This window comes from Hippopotamus amphibius, chromosome 4 (genome assembly GCF_030028045.1).
Source record: "Hippopotamus amphibius kiboko isolate mHipAmp2 chromosome 4, mHipAmp2.hap2, whole genome shotgun sequence".
In the NCBI taxonomy this organism is placed as follows: Eukaryota; Metazoa; Chordata; class Mammalia; order Artiodactyla; family Hippopotamidae; genus Hippopotamus; species Hippopotamus amphibius.
The window spans coordinates 1,543,044-1,549,694 of NC_080189.1; positions in this window are offsets into that span (position 1 = coordinate 1,543,044).

Here is a 6,651-nt window from a genome sequence, read left to right on the forward strand (position 1 = left end):
GCAGTATTGGCCATTTGAGTTTATCTTTCTTTGTCCTTGGAGCACACGGCAGTGTTCCCTGATTATAGCTTCATGGACGTCTGCCCCCGGGGGTGACGGGTGCCCGCAGACTTCAAGTCCGCTGGAATTCATGGATGCGACCTCGTGTGGAAGTAGGGCCTCTGCAGATGCAGTCGAGTTGGGGGGAGGCCTTGCTGCATTGGGCAAACCCCACACCCGCAGACAGGTGTTCTTAGCAGAGAAATTGGGGCTCGTGGCTCACACACAGGGAGAGAGCCATGCGACGTGGGACGCGGTTGACTCCATGAGCCAAGGGACTCCAAGGATATCAGCCGCACCAGAAGTTGGGCGGGGGGAGGCGGACCCTGGAGCAGGTCCTGTCCTGCAGCCCAGGAGGAACCCACCACGCCCACACCTTGATTTCCTACTTCCAGCCTCAGGACGGAGACTCTATTGTCTGTTTTAAGCTGCCTAGTTTGGGGCGGTTTGTCACCGGGGGATTTTTACTGGGAAATGAATAGGACAGATGGGAAGGTGGGAGCTGGCGCCCAACAGTACTCAGGGCTTAATGGTGACAAGCAAAGAACTGCAAGAAGGACAAGAGTGACCCCCAGATGGACGTTCAGGCCAGAGCTCCAGGCTGGGTTCAGATCCTGACCTCACTGCCGTGTGACCCGCTTAACCCACTGAGATGCAGCGTCCCCGTCTGCAGAGTGGGGTGATCAGAGTGCCCATTCCACAGGGCTGTCATAAAATTAATGGGATTAAAAGGTTAACTTCTTGGGACTTCCCTGGAGCTCCAGTGGTTAAGACTTCACCTTCCAGTGCAGGGGGTGCAGTTTCCATCCCTGGTCGGGGAGCTAAGATCCCACAGGCCTTGTGGCCAAAAAACCAAAAACATAGAACAGAAGTACTATTGTAACAAATTCAATAAAGACGTTAAAAATGGTCCACATCAAAAAAATCTTAAAAAACCGTTAACGTCTTTCATTTCCCGCTGGAGCGGACGGCACCCTCCCGGCTCCCCCTCAGCAGCGCGCTGCCGGCTCTGGGTTGCTGGTCTGTCCCCCCTCATCGTCACCTGCACTTTGGGGCTGTGGTCTCCTCAGGCGTCCACCTGCGAGCGCTCATTTGCCTGGGTACGAACCTCTCCGCTGCAGGCTGAGACTGGAGCCGTGCTCTGCGTGGACGGCTCCCCAGACCGCCGTGTCCTCAGCTCCTGGAGAGAAGCGTCGGGGAGGAAGGGTCTCCCAGCTGGAGCCCCCGGGCCTGGGGGTGAGGCGCAGGAGGAGGGGGTCCCTGGGTGCGGCCCCCCTCTCGCGTTCCCGAGCACCGCCTCCCGGGCCCTGGCTGGGGGCGGATGGGACGGGTTCCCGCCGGGAGGGAGGGGGTGAGGGCGCAGCGCGGGCGGCCCCCCGGCCAGGTCGGCGCAGGCTCTGGTTCCCGGGGAAGCCCTGCAGCCCGCGCTCCCCTCTCCTCCAGGAACTTCTCTGGTGCTAACTGGGGGGAGGGAGCCCGCCACCCTCTCGGCCACCCTGTTTTCACAGGAAGCAAATCAATTCCAGTCACTTGTCCCTGCAGGGCGCTCCGAGAGGACGCGGCTGGCAGCCGCTCAGAGTCAGCCGGCTTCTGGAACCCTCAGCACCTGCCCCGACCTGGGACCGGGCTTACTCAGATTTCACTGCTCTGAAGCCACGACTTCAAAGCCGTTGTGGGGATTGGTGTGGGCAGATCTCAGGGGTATTTTCAACCCCCAGATCCTGATGTGAAGCGGCCCCTGCAGCCACGGGCGCTGCCTGCCACTCGCAGAAGCTGTGTCTCTCCGAGCCTGGAGGGGCCCGCGGGCGCGGGGGCGCTGGACGGCTGGCGCCTCTCCCTGGTCCTGGTGAAAGGGGCTGGCCAGAGAGGAACAGGAGGCTTTTTTTTTTTTTGTTAATAAATTCATTTATTCATTTATTAGCTGCGTTGGGTCTTCATTGCTGCGCGTGGGCTTTCTCTAGTTGTGTCAAGTGGGGGCTGCTCTTGAATACGGTGGGCGGGTTTCTCATTGTGGTGGCTTCTCTTGTGGTGGGGCATGGGCTCTAGGAGCATGGGCTTCAGTAGTTGTGGCTCGCAGGCTCTAGAGCACAGGCTCAGTAGTTGCGGCGCATGGGCTTAGTTGCTCCACAGCATGTAGGATCTTCCCGGACCAGGGCTGGAACCCGTGTCCCCTGCATTGGCAGGTGGATTCTTAACCACTGCACGGTCAGGGATGTCCCAGGAACAGGAGGCTTTAGCACCTGGATGCAAACATGAAACAGTCCATGAGTGACATGTGCTGACGTGTGTGCAACAGGGGGCCCACGGCAGGCAGTAGGGCAGGGCGCTGGTGTGCGTGCATGAGTGTATGAGGGTGTGTGTGTGCATGTGCATGTGGGCAAGAGGTGCTGGAGAAGTGGTGAGGCCAGGCGGGGAAGGTCTGGCTTTGATGCTGGGAGCAGGGGGGAGCTGGCGCAGTGTTTTAGGTGGACACATGGGTAGAGGGTGCGGGGCGACCGGAATGGGGCTGCGTTTTGAGGCGATGGCCTCACATCTGGCAGGGCGGACTGAGGCGGATCAGAATTGATGGGCAGAGAGAGGCTGTTGCATCAGACACTTGTTCCCCAGCTGCTTGTGGCTGACAGCTCTTTAAAATAATAGCACGGGTGATCTATGAAGAGTAATATGATATACAATTGAAGTGCAACCTTTCACGCTGTGTCTTAGTCTGTTCGGGCTCCTATAACAGAGCACCATGAACTGTGCGCTGGTACTTCAGACATTCATTCCCCGCGGTTCTGGAGGCTGGGAGTCCTGGGTCGGGGTACAGACCCAGTGTCTGGTGGGGACACGCTTCCTGTTCATGACGACCGTCTCCTTGCTGTGTCCACGCCTGGGGTGGGGGCGAGGGAGCTCTCTGGGGCCCCATTTATAAGGCCCTAGTCCCATCATCAGCGCTTCACTCCCATGACCTAATGACCTTGCAAAGACCTCACCTCCTAACGCCTTCACTTTGGGGGTTAGGATTCGAGTCTCGGGGGAACATAAGCATTCAGTCCCTAACACTCAGGTTCACAAACTTTTATTTTTTTTGTTTCAAAGCATCAATGTATTGACTGCTTATTTAAAAATATTGGTTTTTCTGGTACAAAAATAATTCACGCTTTCCATAAAAGCCTGAAATATCGTAGTTACATATGTCATGTGGAAAGGGGACATCCACCTCCAGCTCTTCCTCCCAGAAATACATTTCCTTCCAGATAGTCAGTGCATATACTAAGACTACTCGTTACCAAAATAGGATGCATTGCTTTGCAGTTTCACTTCTGCTCTTGAAGATACAGCTCAGGTTTTTCCCACGGCAGGCACCTAGGTCCCAACAGCAGCACTGCCTGGAGGCCCTTCCCGGACCCCCGGGGCCAGAACATGCACTCAGCAGCCTCCCAGGATCCCAGGAGCCCTCCAGCACATGAACACCTGAGAACCACTGATTCTGGGTCCTTCACTTTTTTCAGTGGCTTTATGGGCATCATTTACATAACCAATCTCCTCATGGTGAATTTTTGTGTCCTTTTAAAAACATACACGTTTATTTTGCACTATTACACAATGCCACAGCAAACATCCCTGTGTGTGTCTGTGTGTGTTGTGTGCGTGCAGAACCGTGCAAGTGTTTCACAAAGTTATTATCCTAGACATTGTTTAGGGAAAGTGTATAAATATGTATTTTCTGAATTACCTGATAATGCCAAATTTCCAACCTGAAAGCTGTGCCAACTCGTGCTAACTTGAGGGTGTGAGGGCCTGTCCCTGACACCCTCCCCTTCTGTGGCCCGTCCCAGCCGATCCCCTTTGCCCATCTGTAGGTGAAAGGTCAGCGCCCCCTCCTTCAGCATCCGCACCACCGAGGCTTCTTCCCCAGCAGCCTTCCCACCCACCCTGGTCAAGAACATTCGGTCAGACCCAGGCCTGTGCGCTCCTTCCTCTCCATCCTTGTGGCCACTGCCCCAGTGCCCAGTGCCCAGGCCCTACCTTGGTCCTCTCCAGTCCACGCGTGGCCTGAGTGCTCGCTTTGGCCCTTGTGGTCCACCCACCCCCCGCCCCTCCTCCCGGGTTCCTGGGTCTGGCCTCCCTGGTGTCCCACACGCCCTTGGCTGGAACGTCCTCCATATTTGGCTGGATGGGCCACCTTTGCCAGAGCAGTTTCCCTGCCTACTGCTCTTACGGGATTGTCTTAGCGGGATTCCGTGGTCTCCTCTGCATCTGCATCTGTGGAGGGAGGAGCTCAGATCCTTCTTCGACTTCCCACAGCATGTTCCTACCCCCGGCGCTGCTTCAGCTCCCGGCACCCAGTAGGCAGTGAACACGAGTGAACGGATGAACCAGGAAATGCCTTCAGATCCTCCTGGGGCCGAAATGAACGTCCAGAGCCAGCACTTCCTCAGTCTTTCCCTTTCGCTCCGTGAATCATCAGCGGCGTGGCGGAGCCCAGAGCACAGGGGCCCGGTTAGCTGGACAAGGGGGTCAGACTGGACGGGGAGAAGGATGGCCCCATGGGCGGGGCTCTCAGTGAAACAGGGCATCTGAGCCAGGCTTGTGCTCGGGACAGGGTGTCCTCGGGGCAGGAGCGTGTGGTTCATTCCGTTAGCTGCAGGGTAGGCTCCCCACACCACACCACTCGCAGATGACTAAGGAGCTGTCCCTGGGTCACAGACCTGAGCTGACATCTCTGCCCAGGAAAGGAAAGGGAAGAAAGTCATAGTTATAAGTTGTGATTTTCAGTATTTTTAGTTTACAGCCCGACTATTCATCACATTAAGACACGGATCTATAAATAAATTTGAAGGCAGTGGTACATCTGGGTCTCTGCCGGCCTCCAGTTGAGGCGATGATCTATAAATATATTTGTCTCTGTCATTGATTCCTTTTTTTATTAATGTCGTGGCTTTCACTGTGGTTATCAATTTCATTCCCGATTACCAAAGTCCTTACAAAACCTTTGTTCCCTGGCGCGGGCTGCATGGGTCAGGGCTCATGTGTTTGAGGAACATAAAGTTACATCCACTTCTGGCTGCAGTTCAGATGCGTCGTTCATTTCCATTAGCTCTTCCGGTTCTTTCTATATACTTCTCCCCATTGTCAGTGTATCTTTCTATTATCTGGAGATGCTTCTGCCGTGTGGAGCCCACATTATCTGAATGCTTTCGAATTGAGGGCAGTTACATTTCCGACATAGGCACACTTTACCTCCTCAGCAAAAGTGAAGCCCATTTCGTTAGTTATATAAGATTTCTCACTACTTTCTATTACTGTCTCTGTTTTTGTTGATTCTACTGCAGGCTCTATAGGCAGGCAGTTCTGTATCCACGCAGGGCAAGCTTCGATGAGGTTTGTTTCCCACGAACGTTCTTGCATGAGACCACCCAGCCTGACGCATCGTGTTGACTGTGACTCTGGCGACACTGGACCGAGGATGTCCACGGCTCTTACATGCACTTAGAAAACTCTCTCTGTCTTTCTAGATGGCTATCAAACTTATCTTGATTATACTATATTTTGCTTATATTAGAGCAAACTAGTAAAACTTGAATGCAACCCCCACACACTCATGAAAAATAAAATAAAACACAAAAAAGAAAACAAATAAATTAAAACAAACAAACAAACCTGGAAAGCAGCTCTTTCAAACTGCATAAATGCTACTTAGTATCACCACTGGCAACAGGCACCCGCCTTTCCTGTTGCTCAGATCACAGACTAAATGCAGACACTGCCTCCTTTCAGAAGACATGGGAGTATGATAACTGCCAGGCATATTCTATTTTTTCTAAATGGAAATAGTTTTCTTTGATTTTGAGAAGTTCAAAGTCAAATTTTCAGATAATATCAAAAAGTTTCAAAAAGAAGGTTGCACACCCATTTGTGATAAAAACTCTCCAGAAGGTGGGCATAGGGAACCTACCTCAACATAATAAAGGCCATATATGACAAACCCACAGCAAACATCATTCTCAATGGTGAAAAACTGAAAGCATTCCCTCTAAGATCAGGAACAAGACAAGGATGTCCACTCTCGCCTCTACTATTCAACATAGTTTTGGAAGTCCTTGTCACAGCAATCAGAGAAGACAAAGAAATCAAAGGAATCCAAAGTGGAAAAGAAGTAAAACTGTCACTGTTTGCAGATGACATGATATTATACATAGAAAATCCTAAAGATACCACCAGAAAACTACTTGAGCTAATCAATGAATTTGGTAAAGTTACAGGATACAAAATTAACACACAGAAATCTCTTGCATTTCTATACACTAACAATGAAAGATCAGAAAGAGAAATTAAGGAAACAATCCCATTCACCATTGCAACAAAAAGAATAAAATACATAGGAATAAACCTAACCAAGGAGGTAAAAGACCTGTACTCAGAAAACTGTAAGACACTAATGAAAGAAATCAAAGACGACACAAACGGAGGGACATACCATGTTCTTGGATTGGAAGAATCAACATTGTGAAAATGACTGTACTACTGAAAGAAATTTACAGATTCAACATAGTCCCTATCAAATTACCAATGGCATTTTTCACAGAACTAGAACAAGAAATTTTACGATTTGTATGGAAACACAAA